Source organism: Mchenga conophoros, linkage group LG16 (assembly GCF_057382185.1).
Source record: "Mchenga conophoros isolate Kocher_MC1m ecotype Shallow Benthic linkage group LG16, M_conophoros_male_GT1.1, whole genome shotgun sequence".
NCBI lineage: Eukaryota > Metazoa > Chordata > Actinopteri > Cichliformes > Cichlidae > Mchenga > Mchenga conophoros.
This window is the reverse complement of record NC_140541.1, coordinates 27,247,468-27,268,584: the sequence shown is the minus strand read 5'-3', so window position 1 is coordinate 27,268,584 and position 21,117 is coordinate 27,247,468. Positions and strand designations below refer to the sequence as shown.

Here is a 21,117-nt window from a genome sequence, read left to right as displayed (position 1 = left end):
CCTTAGAAAAGCTGAGGTATGCCATATTATTCAAGACCTGAGCTGAAAATCTGTAGCAACAGGACTTACAGAGTTAGAAATCAAGATTTAAAGTTTTTGGTTTCAATTGTTGTCAATATGTCAAATTTATGGAATCATGAATGCAGAAAAGTATCATCAGATTTTGATCCAACATGCAATTCCATGTGGAACGCAGTTGTCACCACCTTCATTTGTCACCACCATACTGCCAATGCACTAAAACTGTACCTGGATAGAAAAACATAGAATGGACTATCAGTCATGGATTGACCTCCACAGAGCCTTGACCTCAACATTATTGAAGCTGTATGGGATCATCTTGATAGAGGAATACACCCCCCCCCCTCCCCCCCCCCCCCCCCCCCCCCCCCCCCCCCCCCAAGTTTTGCACATGTCGAGGAGCGTGTCAGGCTACATTTCACTGTGTGTTATACTTGTATAACTATGCATGTGACAAGTAAAGAACCTTGAATAGAATAAAAGGCAGCCAACTTCCAAAGACGAGCTTTAGATGTTCTTCAGGAAGCATGGAAAACTATTCCTGAAGACTACTTTAATAAGAAAGCTTAACTAAGAGAGTTCAGGATATATGGAAGAATAAAGTTGGTCCTACCAAATATTGATTTTCAAGATTGTTTGAATTGTGCAAACTCGGTGTATCGTATGCTGTATTTCCATCTCTGTTTGCACGTTTCAATAAATTAGGAAAATGGGAAACGGGTACACTAACAACATATACAGAAATGATGGGTGACTCAAGACTTGGAAACTCAGCCATGGAAAGTCATTCCATGAAGACTCAAGACAAGACTGTCACAGTTCTGTATTTAGTGTTTAAAAACATCACTAATTAGGATTATTTTCCACAATCAAGGCTGTTTTATAAGCCACTTTTAAGTGAAACATTGACTTAATTCTCAAATGTAAAAATGCAACACGTCTGACTCTGTACTTTTACTCATTGGTACTGATTACATGAAGGTGCTCTCTCTTTTATGAGTTGAATATGTCTGCCTTTTTCACCATAGAACTAAAAAGAGAAGACCTATTTCACCATAGGACAGAAGAAGTTTAAAGTTTTCGTAGACACGTCATCTACCTGACTTTGTTAAAGTCGTGTCTGTAGTAATCTGTAGAGTGTGAATAACACTGGCTCTCATATCCTAGTCTAAAATAAATACACTATCTTGACTAATTGTTGGACACTAGATTATGAAAGGCTTAAACTACTGTGGATTTTCTAAGGAGTTAAGCACATATTTCTGCTGACAGCTTTAAGGTCAGATCAAGGTCAAAGATCCTAACAATTTAAACTACATCGGTCACATAGACAGTCAGTGTATCGGCTGGTTAAAAGTGACTGTTTTTTTTCCCTCCCCGTCATGACATTCTGACTTAATTTGTCCAAGCAGAGAGGAGAAAAACTGGGCCCATTGGTTACATGACAGGGAATCAACAATGAGGAGAGATGTATGGCATAATTGTTTTATTTGCCGTCTTTTCTTTTTTCTGTTTCTCTGTTCCCTCTGGCCTTTTGCTAACCCCAATTACATGCTTGCTTTCTTTGCCCTGCTGCCTCCTGGTGTGCATATCCTGTTGGCATAAGGAGCTTTGGCCGCTTTTCTAAGAGACCAGAGTCTGTTCCCATCAGTGGAGCTGTCTGTTTGCATGGGAGTTTTGACTTGGTAGATTAATCCATGTTTACCACAACACAGTTGGGGATGTAACTAACTAGATACCAAGCCAGATTGATTGAGTGAAAATGAAGCTACAGGGATTGTGGTGTAATAAATGAAGTATCAGTGGTGGCTGTAGTGATCTTTGTGTTATTTGTCATTACAGTTGAGGACGGTCACAGACAGTTGTACAGGTTTTGTTTATAATGCATCAAAATGATGCACTATAAACAAAACTGCCTGTCATTTACAGGAAGAAAAAGACCTTGAGGATGTCGATGTCCTCCTATAATAGCTGTTAACTCAATTCAGGTATTTTGAAGATGCAAACCAGAACTAGATCAAATTTGCATGTATTCTCTTTTTTTGTTGCTTAAATCTAATCTCATCACATCATAGTTTATTCCTTTGTTTTGTTTTTTTCTTCCTTTTCAGGGAATTAACTTGTCCTAAGTGGGCATTTCTTCCAGGCTGAAATATACCTGTCATCAGTTCCAATAAAAGGAAATGATGTTTGGCAGCTACAGAGTTACTGGCTAAATTTAGTCCCCAAGACAACTTCTAATTCCCTTTGTTGGGGACTGTTTGGCTGTCTCGGTTTTGATGTGATGGTGATTCATAGTTATTTTGCACCTGGGCCACGAGAGATTTTCTGGGCCTCTGAAAGCACACACACAGGCAGATCCAACACACATCCTGCAAGTAACCTGTTGTGGTTGTAGCTCATAGCATACACAAACACAATGTCTGCTTTAGAGTGGAGCATTTAAAGGAAGCTTACAGGTGAAGCCTGCAGTGCATTTCTTTGTTTTTTAATTGATAAAACTGTGGTTTTGACCTGGAACTTGAACCAAGGTACAGAGAAAAGGCACCAATAAATGCTGAAGTTGGATGTCTTGCAGGTCATACAGCTTCACAACATTCAGTTATGATGCTTTTACATACGGTTTATTTGTAAGTGTTGCTTTGGGAAATAATACAATTTGAACGCTTGTTGGAGCCATTTCCTACTGAAGGTAAAAAGTGAAGCGATTTAAGTCTTATTGCTTGTGACTGATTACAGGGCGTTTTAAATGATGATGGAAATTCAGTCAGAGACTGTGTGATAATGGAAGGGACTGTTGTGTTCATGAGAAGTTGTTTGTTAAGCTTTCATTTGTGACCAGATGCAGACTGGCATTAGTTGGATAAAGCTGTGAAACAAGCGCAGACACTGAATAAATGCTGGCTGACGGGTTTGACTGACACGCCTACTGCATGACAGGGATTTGAGAAGTTAGCATTATAAGTACAAGTGAATAACTAAGAATGGCATGCCATAGCTGTTTTCGTGACAGCTTTAACACATTCATAATTTTGATTAAAAAAGGGAGATTAGCTATAAAAAAAAACCCTGCCTATCTCCATCTTTTTGTTGTCTCTCAAACCTCCAGCTTCCTCTTTATGTTGAGCTGTTGTCCTTGGGCACATCTTTCAGTCTGAAAGTCATCTTTCAGATTTGGCAAATCAGTGAATAATATTTTTTAATGGTCACAGATATTTACACTAACTATTGAAATGCCTTATATTTAACGCACACAACTGTGACATTTCTTCTCAGCCTCTTAATGTCGAAAAATGTTGTAGCCACTTCAGCCAAAGTGGGCAAGTAGATGGTATATTGTAACAAAATAACGTTGTGTAAACACAGAAATATACTCACACACATATACAAATGCAACTACAGCTACCAGCAAGGAAACAAATGAAGAAGTCCAGACTCATCTTTAATGCTGAAAAGATTTTTTTTTAACTTTTGAAGTATAGCAAAGTCACATATTTTCTTCCATAATTGCTAATATTACACTGACCTACACATTATAAAATTCAAATGACATGGAGCTTTGTTTTTGCAAAAGTTGAGTGATCCTCAGTGGACATACCAGAGCACGTAGTTGTTGCTGTGGGTGCAGCTTTATGGTTGCTCTACAGCCACTGGGGTAAGAATTATTCGCAATTGCAAAAGCACAACATCAGAGAATTCTCTTTTAATTAGTTAAGGGACTGATGTACCATATGTATGTGTGTGTCTCTGAGTCTGAGAGTGAGAGAGAGGAACTTAACTGTATTTTAGGGCACAGTAAAAAAAAAAAGGGGGGGGGGGGTCATTGGTGTAAGTTTTGGAATTGGTGTAATTAAATAATCTCCATAAAAGAGGGAGATAAATATAAACATTGTTTTTCAGAATTTAAAAAAAATCTATTAGCTAAAAGAAAATGAATCAGTAGATTAAATTTGTGACTGAAATCTGCTGCAATGCTGATTTTCATGTATTGTTTATATTTTGTTGTCTGGTTGTTTTTTTGTTGTGATATGAATAACATAGTCAAATTTCTTTTGGATATTACATTGAACATCACCTCTATGTTTGAGGTATCAAGTGACTCATGAGCCAAAGCACATGGTTATAGAATCGCACCTTTAGCTTGTTTAGGGGAGCTTATGCCAAAAGGTGTTGAAAGGAAGACTACACTAGATTGAAACTTTAGGAGTAAGGATATGAATTCTCCAAATGTGGGAGTAGAATAGTTTTTTCCCTCTCTCAGCCATATTTGGAAATTCATTCAGGAATACTCCTGGATATGTTTTGTGCAAAAGCTGCATTTTCTAAGGAATTTTCTAAGAAATATCTGAATCCTTCTGATGAAGGTCTTTCTCCTGAAAGCTATTCTCCCTTTCGGCCCATTCAGCGGCAAGAGTATAAACACTGCCGTCTTTTTACTGTCGTACGTTAATCAGGAGCTTTTGAACCTTTTCCAGTTGTGTTCCATTCATGGGCAGAATATCGTGGCACAGCAGATGTCTGGAGATGGTCCAGTTCAGGTATGGGGGTGGGTAGTAAGATCCCTTTTTAATTTTTCTGGACATGGATTTAATACTCCAGAAGTGAAGGAATCAGTGATGTGTAATCTATGTCTGACAGTACAAAGTTATTCGTGATAACCTGTGAACAGTCTGCAGCAGGGAATTCATAAACAGCATTTCTTTACATTATAGAGTTTCTGGAGATGCTTCTTTGCAGTATTATATAATGGCTGAAATTAATGTAATGACGTGATGAATGAGAATGCAAGTTTTTAAGATGAGTTTTTTCTCTACAGCTCACTGCCCTGACTGTTAACAGGAGCGTGATGAATTCAATGAAGGGACTTTGGTAGGGCTGTTGCTGAGTCATTATTTTCCAATTAGACACTTAGTCAGCGCTTTAAGCCAAATACTCATCTTTTAAGGGATGGCAAGCGGGTTTAAAGTGGAAAGGAAAAAGCTGTTTGATGGTTTTTCCAAATGTACAGCAGTATTATACTTCTACCATACATATTCTTTATTTTGGTCACAAGAAGATAGGATTTTTAGTATCTTTGCTTAACAGCTTGTCACCACTGCCTCCTGGCATTAATGTTGCTCTTCATTATGTCAGGTAGTTAGGTGTCAGGTGATTTTGAGACTGGGTTTGTAAAAATGTATGTTCTTCGATAATTTTACATGCTTTTTACCACAGAAACTGTGATGATTTGACCTTAAAAATAGATTTCACTTAGCTGCATCATAGCTGATAATCATTTAAGCGTGTAGGGCTCCAGCAATAAGATAAGACAAGGAAAGGAAATGGTTTGCAAGAGTACTTTATAAAATAAATAAAATGAATGACTTCTGACACCTTATTTCCAGATCACTAATGAGAATGAAGCAATTTGTAAAGAAAATTCATCAAAAGGGATAGAATATTTGAAACACTATATTTCAAAAAGTATTCGCTTATCTGCCTTCACACATAGGAATTTAAATGACATTCCGTTCTTAATCTACAGGGTTTAATATGATGATGACCCACCCTTTGCAACTATAACGGCTTCAACTCTTCTTGGGAGGTTTTCCACAAGGTGTAGGATTTTGTTTATGGGAATTTTTGCCCATTCTTCCTGAAACACATTTATGGTTTGGTGTTTTGTGGGGTTGAGGTCAGTACTCTGTGCAGGCCAGTCAATTTCTTCCACACCAAACTTGCTCATTGATGTCTTTATTGACCTTGCTTTGTGCTCTGGTGTGCAGTCATATTGGAACGAGAAGAGCCCATCCCCAAACTCTTCTCACAAAGTTGGAGACACCATAATCCCCCACCACCAAACTTTACACATAAACAATGGAGTCAGACACATATCATTGTCTTGGCACTGCCAAACACAGACTTGTCTATCAGATTGCCAGATGGGAAGTGTGATCTCCATCTGCACTGCTCTAGAGGCCAGTGGTGGGGTGCTTTACGCCACTGCATCCAACGCTTTGCATTGCACTTGGCGATGTAAGGCTTGATTGTAGCTGCTCAGCCATGGAAACTCATTCCATGGCTCTCTACACATTGTTCATATAGTCTTCAGATTATCTCAAGAAGTTTGGAGGTCTTTAGCGATGGACTCGATGTAGAAAGTTGTCGATCTCTTACATGGCCTACCACTCTGTGGCTGAGGTTTTGTTCCCGATTGCTTCCAGTTTATTATAATACCACTAACAATTGACTGTGGAATATTTAGTACCAAGGAAATTTCACAACTGCACTTGTTGGACAGGTGGCTTGCTATCACGTTTCGATGTTGAAATTCACTGAGCTGAGAGCGACCCATTCTTCATATTTCTGACAACATAGTGTATTTCTACTAGAAGTTTTGGTCAAGTTACTTGAAAATAGTAATTAGTTACTAATTACTAATTACTTCTCCAAAAAGTAATCCAGTTACTTTACTGATTACTTATTTTCAAAAGTAATTCATTACTTTATTACTTAGTTACTTTTTAAAAACATGATAAACAACCTAAATATGTTATGAAACAACAAACCTTTCAGCCCAATTCTATTTTTTCTGCAAAATCCATCATATAAAATTGAATCAAATGAAAAAATCTGTTTTTAAATCTTGTTTTATTATTTTTACAGGAAAGTAACAGTAATCTAATCACCTTTTTTTTTTTTTTTTTTTTGCAATAGTAATCGGATTACAGATCGGATTTTCTGCCAATCTTTGTCTACTAGTAGGAAGTATTTTGATACTGATGGTTTATGCAGTCTGTTGCTAGCGTAGTGCTATTCATTGCTCTTAACTCATTGCCCTTTTCCGAAGATACCCACAGTAGCCTGTAATGTCCTGGTGTTCTGGTATGTTTGGACTGTGCATGTCAGACTAAAGCTAATTTTTGTGTGTCTGCAAATGGAACTGCAGGTTGTGTGTATCTTTAAGAAGTAGAAAACAGGGAGGCAGACATAGCTGCTAGTCTTTGTGGCTGCAGATGTGGCATCAACAGGCACACACACCCTGATGGGGCCTTCGTTTTTTTTACTGTCTTTTCATCTCTTTCACTCCTGTGCAGGCTCAGCAATTTTCTCACCTATACTTCTCCCCTTTCCTTTCCATCTGTCCCTAAGATGTAGTGATGATGGTGTGTGTGTGTGTGTGTGTGTGTGTGTTTGTGTTAACGGAGGTGCCACCTGCCACTGCACACCCAAAGTACTGGCAGCCTAATCTAATCTCCCTCCTCCCTCTCTCCCTTCCTCCCTCTTTTTCTCCCCCCACTACTGTTCTTTCCCCTTATCCTCCCTCATCCTTTCAGGTCTCGGATGTTATCCTTTCTTGTGAGCCTCGAACAACATTTCATCTAGCCAGGTGAGCTTCTCAATCTCTCCCCCTTTCTCTTTGTGTTGTCATCTCAGCCTCTGTCTCTTCCTCTCTGTCTCCACCGCATATGCTTTTGGGTGTTGCTGCAAAGATGCTGCGTCACTGTGCCTGTTTCATATGGACACAATTGCTGTTTCAGACCAGTAACAGAAAAAAACAAATGTTTTTCTCTTGTTTCACTTCTTTCTCCTTTTGAGCCACCTTGTCATGCTGGGGAATTGTTTGTGTATGTGTACCTGAATTTGTGAAGGTATTGTTTTTATGATGAATCCAGCAGTCTGTGAAAGTATAACATCATGCATTGTGTATCTGTCATTTGTTCAGTATGTCTGAGAGCATGTGCCTGAAACAACTGTGTGATTAGTGCTTTGTGTGTGTGTGTGTGTGTGTGTGTGTGGACATGTCTAGACGGTCCCAGACAGGCAGTATGACTTTCACGTGGTTAATGTGCAGATTGGAAACGTGCATTATCCCAACTAATGAAGACACTGCAGATTCACTCTGATTGTCAAAAATTACTTCTGCTTTCAAGTGTTGTCAACTGGTATCCAATTGGATGCCACTAATTGAAAAGTTGGAAGAAAAATAAATGATGAAATCACCAACCTCAGCTTTTATCTTTTTTATCCAGTTTTGGATGAAGCAGTATAGCTACGGTGGCCCTGAGAGGTCAAATGCACTACTTAGGAAAAAATAAGTAAATAGAAAAATGCTGCAAAAGCCAAAAGAAAAAAATTATGAAAGAAAATGGAAGTGTTTTTGGGAGATAATGATGTGATGAAACAGCTGCAAACATCACAAGCTAACAGTAGCAAACATGAATCAAATAGACACACATCACCTGCATTTCACTGTCTGTTTCGAATCTCAGTGTAATCCTTTGCATGTTTTGCTTTCTGTCACTTCCGCAGCTTGTCTGTCAAGTTATCATGTCCCAGAGACACTTCAGCTTTCCTTTGTGATTTTAAAAACAATGCATGTGTATGTATGTATGTATGTATGTATGTGTGTGTGTGTGTATATATATATATATATATAATTGAAGTCATTTTGATGTAGTAATTATTTCAGTGGTGTAATGAAGCTTCCATACAGTATATCCCAGCTGTTCACTAGCTTTAACTTGACTATTTAACATTTCAGAAGCAACACATCAATATCAGAGATTAATGATTTAACACTACAATACAATACTACAATTTGACCCTATCACACAACAATAGCAACAATGGCAGAGAAGTAATTTCTTAAAGAAATTATTAAATTTTTAATCCAAATTTTTGCCAAAATTTTCAAGTATTTTGGCTAAATAGGTATTCAAAATAAATGTTTAGGGGTTTTATTAGTTTTAAAAATTATTTACATTATTTCTTTCAAAATTGTAAACTTAAAATATGCATTAAAATTCACTAATTCATAGTTTGCTAATTGGTTAAACATAGAGAACTATAGTGGAGTCCAAATTCCAGAAAACATTGGCTGTACTGAACAGTGCTCAGTGATTTTCATCGTTTTAAACATGTTTTTAGTGCTCTTTCAATTCACTGCAGTTCGTTGTCTATGATTACTTCTGTTTTCTTCATCTTAGAGGCTATGCTCTAGGACCAAGAACATGACAAGCACAAACAAGTGTAGCTCACACTACTGGATGTACTAACATGTATTTTTTTTACACTGCCCTATGTTTGGCAGCTAAAGACTACCAGCACACCAACAAGACACTGTCATGCCAGATACTAAGAGCAATAACTCGCTTTGCTCAAGGCTTATCATCACTGTCAGTTCAAGACAACCAGCAAATAAAGGTTTTTTAAAATAAAAAAATGCTAGATGACTGTTATCAAATGATCAAACATCAAAGTGTTCTTATGCAGTGTGTCTTGAAGTTAAATTGATGTATTTTGAATCAGTTTCAAAGATATTAGGAAAAAATACAACTGAAAAAGATGACATAGTTGTTTTTTTTTAAATGTTACACAAACAAAGTCTTTGTTGTCACTGGTCATCAGTCGGTTACTGCCACCCTGTCAAATATAGTGAAATTACAGCATTCAGGCCTCTTCTGTTTTTGAACACTTTATTTGCAGGGCTCGCAAAATCGCTAGCCCAACGTCCCGGGGCTAGCGATTTTTCCAGTCGGGCTACCAAAAACTAACTCAGCCCTGCCCGTCGGGCTATCATAGGAAGGAAAAATATATGTCTATGCTTTTGCATTCTTTCGCCAATGTAGCTGAGTAATTATGTCATTGGCATCGGTGAGCCACTGTCAATATGTGACATATTGAAATCGCGTTTGAATTTGCGCTTGTTTTTTGCTTTCACTTTCATTTTGTGATTGCGCGAAAGGTGTGTAGAGAGCAGCAGCACTGATTGGTGAGTGACGGTTAATTGCGCACCAATTCCTCTGACATCGTCTTATCACTCATTAGCTTACTATTCAAACATGACAAGTGAAATCTCTCGCAGCAAGCTTAAACATGTGAGAGGTTGAGTGCGCAAAGAATCGCTGACCGTTATGTAAGTACGTGTATAAAAGCAGCAGGATTTACGCTGGTATTTTAGTTCTGCTCAGCCAAATAAGACAGGTCAGGGTGAAGAAGGGGCAGCCAAAGAAAAGCTTACCACAAAACGGAAAAGTTATGACAAATCAGACTATGAGGCAAAAACAAAGCGCAGCTTTTTTTGGTTTCATGGACAAAAGAATTTCTGTGGCTGGAATATGACAAGCTAAATAACATGATGTTCTGCCAGGTGTGTTGTGAGTTTCATTTGATTTCTGAGTCGACAAGCGCCTTTGTTACTGGGACTAGTAATTTTAAGAAAGACCCCATTACAACCCATGAGAAATGCAAGAAATGTATTATTGCCCAGTCTGCAGTATCTTTCCCAGAACAAACAGCAATTGCAAAAAACATACTAAAAATAAACCAAGCACAACAAGAACTCCTGAAAAAGCTGTTTAGAACAGCGTGCTATATTGCAAAGAGTGAACAACCATTGGCAAAATTTAGCAGTCTTTGCAAACTTCAAAAAGCAAATGGCCTTGGTTTCACTTACTTCTTACCCGTGACTTCAGTGGAAATTTCAGATTCAGGATCTGACACAGACTGATTCATGTTCTACACAGTTCTTACAAGTTAATAGAAATTTCTGTTCCATTTGAACCAAGTATTTGAGTTGATGATTGTAATTTTTATACAGTTGTTGTGATTTTTATTTTAACAATTTTTTTGATTAATTTTTGTTTCCATTACAATATTATATTGTAATGGAAACAAAACATTTTTTTGTCTGTGTAAAATTGAACCTACAATGCAGTCACATTTGTAAAAACCAGGACATTTAAAGCATAAAACCACTGTATGTAACAAACTTGTGAACCTTTGCTCTAAGCAGTTTTCTCCTTACTGACAACACACCAGTGAGACTCATATTTAATTATTTATTCACTCTAACTGGCTACAGGTGACAATTTTCACTGCCACCTTTAATGCTGCTGTTTCTACAATATTCATAGCCGTTCAATCAATAATAATCATTCAGCTCCTGGGTCTACGTTAGTGTTTCTCACTTCCTCTTGCACTCTCTTCTAGAAACACACACACACACACACACACACACACACACACACACACACACACACACACACACACACACACACACACACACAGACAACAATCAGTATGGCTGAGCAGGGTAATGTTTGTCAGTTTCCGTGTATGTTCAAACACAATGAGAACACCTGATGTGAAAACATGCAACCCTTCTGCACGTCTCGCTTTCCCTGCTGTCACCATGAGGGGAAAACGTTAGTGGCATTTCCCAGCAGGTCTGTTTGACCTTCTCTCGTTTGTTTAGCCTCTACTTTCTCCTTTGCTCCATCACAATTTGGTGGCTAAACCAGAAAGTCAGGCAATCCTTACCAGAGAATGTTTCACTTACATATTATGTTTTATAAGGGAAACATTCTCAGTTGTGTGTCACAAAGTTGAACAAAAATATTAAAAACTCGCCCGCATCAGGATTACCACAACAACTGCAGAGATATGGATCAGCTTTTGATCGATACAGAGCACAAGAAGTGCTGGAACCTTTATAAAGTCCAGGATTTGGCTTACTAAGGTCTAGGGAACAACCAGTAGTGAACTCACTTAACAAAGGCCACATATATAATAATGTAAAGCTACATAACATAACATTTGAAAAAGTAATAATGGCCTTTCATTTGATTTTAATGTTAATTAAATTAATGTTAAATTAGTCACTTAGAATCAGCAACCTTAATAGTTATGATAAAGAATTGATGAAGTCTGTAGCAATATGTTGTGAGTGGAGGTTACTGTAGACAGGGAGAGAATGTAATGTTGGTATTGTCAGCCACTGCAGCAGTGACGTAATGGCCCAGACTCCCTCCATTCCTAAGGCTAGACTCTTTTATTTTCTTTCTTTCCTTGTCTACCTCTCCCCTGCATCTTTTCATCTTTTCTTCTCTTCATATCTAATTTACTCATTCTGGATTTCCACTTTCGTGTTCTCAGCTCTCTTTATCTTCATTTCTTTCTTTTGTTGTCAGGGTGCTCATCCATATTAACAAGAATTGTTATGAAATGCACATAAATGAAAGGATGAGATATTCTGCACGAAAAAATTTGTGTTTTCTTTGTTTTTGTGCACTTTGTGGTGCCTTTGTAAATTACTACCAGAACTGTGTTGGTTGCGGTTTTTAGAATCCAGAAAGTTTAAATTTGATAGATAGTTGTTTTTATGCTTTATTTTATGGTAACAGTTTGGCCACGAAAGAAAATTGCTTCCTACATGGAAAGACTGGCGTTGAAAGGATCTTGTCTGAACATTTCTAAACATTTTATTTTAGGAGCAAATGAAATGACATATTTATCTGCACTACTCTGTGCAGTTTTATGGTCACATAAGTCATATGACATGCTGTTATAATAAACCATGTGTGGTTTAATGGGTCACAGATAAAGTCTTGAGATGTTTGGTCTCTGTCCCCGTAAGAGGAATTGAAACTGTTCACACATCTGTTCAGTCAGAGTCACTGACCTCAAATCTGAGTAAAATTCAATTTAAAGTAATTTTTTTTAGTTAAATTAGGAAAATGAATCAATCTGCTTCCAATCAGTCATAGCATCAAAAATCACACCCATCCTTCAAATCTAGCTGTCTAAAATGTGATGAATAAGATTATTATTTTTTTTATTTATATGCCATTGTTCAGTAAGATAGAACAACTATTTAAGCTCTCTTATTTGTAAGAGGTCACATTGACAGATGGATCTGCATATTTGTGATTTGGCACAGACATTTACACTCAATGCCCTTTCTGATGCAACCCTCAGGGATTTGCACGTCCAAACCACATGTGTTAGGTTACACCATGGAGCCGCATTGTTGTTCAGTCAAAACATGTTGATTTTTTTTTTTTTTTTTTTTTGATCGGTGTCTACAGTATGATGTCAGTGTGCCTTTTAGGACTGCAAAAAGTTGAATGGTATAGGTAACATGAACAATTCAGTGTTTAATTTTTATTACAAGTCATATTGTCACTTCCGTTTTGAACAGTGGTTGTGCACATCACCGTGTTTCCTTACAATTATATCTAATTAATACATTAGATGTATGTGGATGCTGGTAAAACATTTGTTGCTTATTGAATTACCATAAAAACGTTGTTGTCTGCCACCTGACACCAGCACTTCTAATTAAGTCTCGAAAATAAAGCAAATAGGTATTGTGTTTGAATTCAGGCTTTAAAGCAGATTATATATATATATATATATATATATATATATATATATATATATATATATATATATATATATATATATATATATATATATATATATATATATATATATATATATATATATATATATAGATATATAGATATATAGATATATAGATATATCTGAATATGACAGCATTACAGTTAAGACAGATTGAATGGGCTAAAAGAGCTCTCCATTTAATGAAATGCATACAATTTTTTCATGGGGGAAATAATTAATGGATAGATGGTGAAATCACAAAAAGGAAATTCATGTATCAAGTCATACACTTTGCATTGAATGACAGTTATCATTGAACTGGATTGTCTGATGGAAAATGAATGAAAAAAATGAATTTATAATTGAAAAACCCTTATACGTCACACTATCTCATTCACTTATTTACATAAAAATAAAACATAAGTCTCTTATTGACTTAATTACACATTTTTACTCTAATAACACAGAAGTTGTGCTGTCATTGTAGCCGATAATGTCAGCTGGTGTCAAAGAAGATAAAATCTTTTTCTGTGCTGGTAGTTGTTCGTTGTGTTTGTTGTCTTAATTTTTGCAGTGTTATCAATGCTGTAGTTTGGGTATGTGCATGAACACACACACCTTTAAATGAACAGAGAAATTCATACTTTCCCATTAGGCCACAGCACCCGCTATTTCTGAGGGGGAGCAGGTTAATGAGGAGAGGGATGATAAATGAGGGGCTAATGAAGAAGAATAATCACTATGTTCAGTTTAAGCTCTGGGAAATTTCTGTTAAATGGCACAGATTTTTCATTTTAGATATCAATTACATATATATGCATATGTTGCTTTTCTCAAGCTGCCATCCCAGCACAGTAAGGTAGCTGGACATATCCATTCATCTCATACAGCTTACCACAAGTTCTAGATGTCCTGTCTTAAACGAACAAATGGCTCATATTCAGTAGATTTTGAGGAGGCCTTCTGAGCATCATTTCCATTGACCTGAATTAACTTGAGGGTTATTTCTCAAAAATAAAATGTGAGCCTCCTCTGGAAATGTTGCAGGATCATAAAAATGATTTGTTAGCAATCTTTGCAAGAGAGGTGAAGAAACTTTAATCAAGATTGAGGTGATGGACCAACTAACTTTGTCACTTCTTGAGTTTTTTGAGGTTTCATAGATTAGAATAGAATAGAATAGAATTCAACTTTATTGTCATTGCACATGCACAGGTACAGGGCAACGAAATGCAGTTTGCATCCATCCAGAAGTGCTTTAGTGATATAGATATATTAGCAATAGTATAGATATGTAAGTATATTACAGAAATGGGTCTTATGGTATGTTATAATGTACACGGTATGAGGTATGTTGTGAATATTCTATAACTATAAGTATGTACAGGCTGTAGTGAGTACAAGCTATGTACAGGATATGAACAGGATATAAATATGAAAAACTATACAGAATATGAAATAAATAACTTTACAGAATCTGGGATATACAGCTATACAGAAATGGGAACTATGCAAGTTGTAAACGGTTGTAGGATTAAAAATTATCGAATGTACAGAATGATTATTTACACAGAGCTATACAGTAGTGCAGTTAAGATAAGTGAGATATAATTCCTACAGAGGCTATATAAAGTGCTAGTGGTTGTGAGTGGTGGTTCAGTCCATGTTATTATTGTGTTTGAGGGTACAGTTGTCCATTGTGGGTGTGTGTATGTTCAGTCCATGTGTTAACGTGGGTCAGATGTCAGGAGGCAGAGTTCAGGAGTCTGACAGCTGTGGGGAAGAAGCTGTTCCGGTACCTGGTGGTCTTAGTCCGGAGGCTCCTGTAGCGCCTCCCAGAGGGCAGGAGGGTGAAGAGTCCATGTGATGGGTGACTGGGGTCTTTGATGATTTTCCCAGCCCTTTTCAGACACCGCTTCCTGTAGATGTCTTTTATGGCAGGAAGTGGTGCTCCGGCGATGCGCTGGGCAGTTTTCACGACCCTCTGCAACGCCTTCCGGTCCGAGGCAGAGCAGTTCCCGACTGTTATACAGTTGGTCAGGATGCTCTCGATGGTGCAGCGATAGAAGTTCACCAGGATGTCTGAGGACAGGTGGTTCTTCCTCAGAGTCCTCAAGAAGAAGAGGCGCTGGTGAGCCTTCTTGACCAGCTTGGAGCAGTTGGTCGTCCAGGTGAGATCCTCGGAGATGTGGACTCCCAGGAACTTGAAGCTACTCACACGCTCCACAGCCGTCCCCTTAATGTGGATGTGGGTCAGCATTCCTCCTGTAGTCCATGATGAGCTCCTTGGTCTTCTCGGTGTTAAGCAGCAGATTATACACAGGTTCCACCATACCTACACAATACACATAGGTCTGCTTTGATACTGTACTCTATAAGAGTTGTTCTGCAGAATCATACAGGCAGGAGTAAAGACCTTAACCTGCAGAGCATACACTCATTAAAAATTAAAGCTTTACATAACCATACGATTCACAATCGAACCTACTGGGAGCCAATTTTACAGTATTACTGAATAATCCAAGACTCAGAAGATTTTTTTTTTTCCTGAAAGCTCTTGCGGCATCAGCACATACATTTCGACTCCTCGCACCAGTCCATTCACAATAAATGAGATTCTTGCATTTTCAAAGCAGGAAGCAGCAAGCTTGGTCAGTTGAAACACACACATGCATACGCACAAACATAACCCCCTACAGATTGCACAAAATGTGGGCTGACAGGTAGCTGCTGGATGTGCAGTCCCAGGAGACAGAACAAAGCACTTTCATTTTGTGTGTGTATGCTTAATCAGTATGTGTGTATTTGCAGGATCAGAATGTGTGATCATTCTGTGTGTGTGTGTGTGTGTGTGTGTGTGTGTGTGTGTGTGTGTGTGTGTGTGTGTGTGTGTGTGTGTGTGTGTGTGTGTGTTTTATAGGTACAAGGTTACATAAGAAGGAAGCTAAAGTGACCTTCACTGAGAGGAAAGAAAGTAGCTTAAAGGGATGAGTCCAAAACTCTCATGGGCTCACTCTATAGAGTGCGTATTTGTGTGTGTGTATGTAGAAGACTGTGTATGCTGGAGGTGTACACAAGTAGGTTATGGGTTGGTCACAGGTAGTTGTCATTTGTGGATCAGAGAGAAACATCTATTAGAAATTAACACAGCTACGATCAACAGTACACAGAACAGATAGGGCGATAGATAGATAGGCGATAGGGTGTGATGGAGGCCAATGATCCACTGTGGCTGTTGGCGCTGCGCTTCCACAGGCCGCTGGTGTAGAGACTTATTCCTGTTAATGACAACAAGGAAGCAAGACGAACAGCAATTTTACTTGCTAGCAAGAGAGGCTGGTCGGAACCAGGCTCTTGGAGCTAAACGCTACTCACCTGTCTCCTAGCCAACTCCAAATAAACAGCCTTCCTTGCTGCCTTTTTTATTGAAAACAGTTACAGTACACACAAGCACCACCCATTGTAAAAAAAAACAAAAACAAAAAACAAACAACCCTTATGGTCACAAAAGATAAGGTACTGTGCGTGTATGTGTGTGTATGTGTGTGTGCATGCCTGTGCGAGAGTGTGTGTATGCATGCGTTTGTGTGTGTTTGTGTTTGGAGGTGCGTTTGTGTGACCTCCTGCTTACCAAAAGGATCATAAAAGTAGGAAGCTTACAGAACCCTCACATAGATTTGCCTATTATAAAATACTATAGCCTCCCCCACCAACAAACTGGCTGGAGAGTTGGTCAGAAACAAAGGAATGTCTCCGATCTGATCCTACAGTTTGAACTAAGACTTACAAATTTAAGTAACACAATGACAACATTTAACAATTTGACTCCAACAGTGGTGACCCCTAAAGCGAGCTGAAAGAAGTGGAACAACTGAAGAATTGCATTACCACTATTTATTATTCCAGTATTGAGCCTCACATTTTTAATAATTTAAAAGTAAGCCTGGATTTATTTGTGATAGAAAGTAGTGCAATTGCAGGTTTTGGGGCCAGTGTGACTCAGGAGGTAGAACAGGTTGTCTACTAATCATGACAGTTGGTGGTTTGATGCCTGGCTTACCAAGTCCACAAAGTATCCTTGAGCAAGATGCTAAACCCCATGGAAGCGTACGCATGAATGGTTAGACTACACTCAAATAAAAATGCTGAATGAATGGGTGAATTAGACTTATTCTAGAAAGCTTTGAGTGCTCAGCTAGAATAGAAAAGTGCTGTTTAAGTACCATACATAAGTACCAGAACTATTTTCCTCAACTTAGAGTAAAGAATGAGTGGGTTAGAAATTAATTGGAACTTTTAGATAGAGGCTTGGAACGCTGGTTTCAGAGAGGACAGACAATGAGCTTGTTGTTATCAACCATTTATTTAATGGAAATGGGTTATGGCTTTTCTTCCATCTCTAACCCAACTTTAAAAAAAGCACTAACAAATGAGACAATATGTAAAAAGGTTCATTTGTGGATTAGAGTCAGGTGTGTTTAGAAATCAGACCTTTCTTAGAGGGCAGGGTAGTAAGGTCAATAAATAAATAAATTAATTAATTAATTCTCTATTTTCCAGAAGCTAAAGATTATTATCAAAGGAATGTATGTGACAGTACCACAAGAGATGTTATTATCTTTAGAAAGAATGATAGAGAGTTGAAGAGTGGTAATGGGGACTCACTTTTATTCTTAAATCTTTTATTTTGAAATTCTTTGTTGTATCCGTTGTAAAGTAAATCCAGTGATGCTGGTTACAGTGATGGTATTCCATCTACAACATACACCATATGTAATTTACTCTTATCATGTTATACCCTGAAGTGGAGTGATGTAACACATATTCTGTTATGTTTATGTGTGAAATACGATTATAGAAAATGCAAAAGCCAGTTTGTGTATTGGAAACACAGATTTAAGTGCCTTTGTTAGTAAAAGGAGGAAATCCCTTTACAGCTTTTTTTTAAAGTGTTCTTTGAAAAAAAATCACTCACTACTACAAAAAAATTGAAAACAACAAAAAAGATCTTTTTTCATTCTAATCATTGGTCAGTTGGTGCTTTGCACTCAAAAATCTACTGTACAGTACAAAAGGGGGAAAAGGACAACCCTAGTGGAGTAAACACCATGGTGTGATTTAGACCTTTGATGCTTGGCAAACACTATAACAACTTAATGGACTAATTGGTGAGTGTGGCTGCCAGAGACTGGCAGTGTCTCCAGAGCTTCACCAGACCTGGTTCTGGCTTCTTTGTTGTCTGAAGCTGTGTCACCACAGTTCAAAATCATACCTACCCCAGTCTTACACCAATGGTTTGTCTTATTCGGGGTTTTTTTTTGTCTCACTGTTAATGAGTTATTTCACTTCAAGGCATTTCATTTGCATTTTTATTAGAAACTCTTGACCATACATAATTGAAGCTAGATGGGTTGATCATGTAGGGCAGCAGAGTACATCTCACAATAAGAATCTGTTTATACAGGCTATACACTTAGTAGTTAACTTTTAATAGTTGCTTGTGTCATGTACATTTGCTAATGGTGTATTGGGTTTTTTTTTTTAAGCAATTGAAAAGACTTTTAAACTATACAAAAACACGTAAGCTGAGGGGTAAGAGTGCATACCACATGGCTGCAGATGCCATCAGCTGAGTGTCCCAGTTGAATCTTGCTTCTGCACTTTTCCTGTATCTTTAACTGTGTAAATGAATATTTGCACAGAGAACACAAAGGCTTGTCCAAGGTCATTGTTTGAGGTGTGACTCACATGTGACCCTTAGCTGCTAAGCTGAGGCACGAATAAAAAATGTGTTTCCTGCTTTTTGTAAGTGTTGTTTTCGTATCTTTGAGGCTTTGACTCTCTTAGCCGAAGGCCGTCACTGATTTCAGTTCGGGCACTCGCCTTTTCTGTTGTCCACAATGTACAACAACTGAATAAGCAGAGTAGAGATACTACATGCATTATGTAGAAAATGTATGAACTAGTAAATTAAAAAAATGCACTAATACACTACTTACTACTACTTCATTAACTTTGTGAGATTTTACTGGGAGGTACATGAAACAGGTATTCAATAGAAGACCCTTAGTTGACCCTCTTTTTCAGTGTATCCCATCCTTTTTTTTGTACAGTTAATTTGTTTGTGGGTTTTTTGTGTCTATGTTGTGTGCTATCTTTAGTCATCAAATTTCTGATAAGTGCAATTGGCAAATATACAGAATTTATTTAATGTGTCTGAGTATGAAAAATGTTACAGCAAATTCAGTCAAACTGAAAAAATAAAGTAAATAGCGAAATATGAAAATGATGCAGGAGGTCTGCAGCACTGCTTGTAGGCTTTTGAATCAAATCTAAGTTTTGTTTAGTAATTTTACCAACTTCCAAGCCTTTTTAATAAATTGTGACCCTACCTGCCATTCCCCATGTTTTACATATTACAGACATACAGTACTACCATACTGTTTACTATGCCTATATATTTAATATTGGCTTCAGTACCAGGCTGTATATATTTTTTTTCCATATTGTAAACAAATATTTAAAAAAAAGCCACAAATGTCAATAACACCTTCACCTTGTGGCTATATTGTCACAACCAAACTGAATTGCAGTTTAGAAAAAGGAAAAAAAAAAGCCTATTTGTCACAATGGAGTTAATGAAAGCACTGATCACTGCAATGTTTTGTTTTGGGTTTTTTTTTTGTCAGATGAGATGTCTTTCTGCCATTACAATATTGGTTCTACCCTCAACATGTTCATGCATTAGCTGATTGCTTTGCATTATTTACCAAAGTAATTATCAGCACAGTTTGAGTGTGCATAGAGGCTAAGACAGTTATGCAAGCTGATGGTGCTATTTAAATTGCAGGGGGTTAATTTAATTATATACTGGGGGAAAAAAGATATTAAAAAAATCTATTTTGGACACTATTAAAGACAACATGCTACCAATAGAGATGTATCTACAGTTCTATAAATTGATTAAGGTGTTAATATCACTGATTTATATTTGCTTAAAAGCACTTGCTTGATCATTGTCATATATGATGCTTATGATTTAGGTTTCCATCTGTTTTGCATTCAAATGATTTAAGTCTCTTGTGATCTACCTATATCAATCATTGAGAGTATACAGTACTTTAACGTATAGTAATATACAATAAAAAGAAATGCTGAATAGCTTTGTACATAACAGGCATTTGATTAGCTGTATTTGCTTTTTTGTTTGCAGTAATGCTGTAATCAGAACTAGTGATAGTTGTGATAAAAAGGAAAAAAAAAATTGCAGGGAGCTGTAGTTATGCCCATTTGTAGATATATCATTAGAGCAAAGCTGTGGGTAGAAGTGTTGTAGATTTGTGTAGCTTCCTTAAGAAATTGAAAAAAAAAAAAACTTTTTTACACACTGATTACAGATTTTACACACAGTATTGCATTCTAAAGTTCATTTTGAAATTGAAAACATTCTCACAAATGCAGCCTATATAACCCATAATGACAGATTTGGTTAGTTTTTGTTAGATTTGTTATCTGAAACATAATAAAAAATCAGATTTAAAACTACATATTCAATTTACTACATACTTGCTACTTACTAAATCAGTGCATATTCTTGCCCCCCCCCCCCCCCCAAAACAAACAAACAAACAAACAAACAAACAAACTCATGCATTTTGTTGGCTGTATACTTTAGTTTGCTGTAATTGCTAAGAGCTGAAAAGTCAACTGAGCTCCAGGCGAGTACAGTCTGCAGTTTTCATTGATGATCTGCCTTCCTTCTGACAAATCTCCCTGTGTCTGCTGTCGAAAATAGGACCAGCTTATTCCTTTTTATCTAGGAGTTCCACATACAGAATGTTTTAGTCTTTGCCCAGAGATGCCCTGTAAAATATAGCTACATATTTAGCTAGAATATAAAGTAATAGGTTTGGAGTGTGACTGTTT

The 21,117-nt window shown here is 37.3% G+C and overlaps 1 protein-coding gene across 3 annotated transcripts in view; it reads left to right on the top strand.

Moving 5' to 3' along the window:
* The window catches only part of map2 (microtubule-associated protein 2), a 102,209-nt gene that overhangs the window by 21,135 nt on the left and 59,957 nt on the right, over positions 1 to 21,117 (top strand). For all 3 annotated transcript variants that reach the window (XM_085248386.1, XM_085248385.1, XM_085248384.1), the window contains exon 2: positions 7,338 to 7,390. The gene's annotated coding sequence lies outside the window, so the exon portion shown is untranslated. The remainder of the gene's footprint in view (positions 1 to 7,337; positions 7,391 to 21,117) is intronic.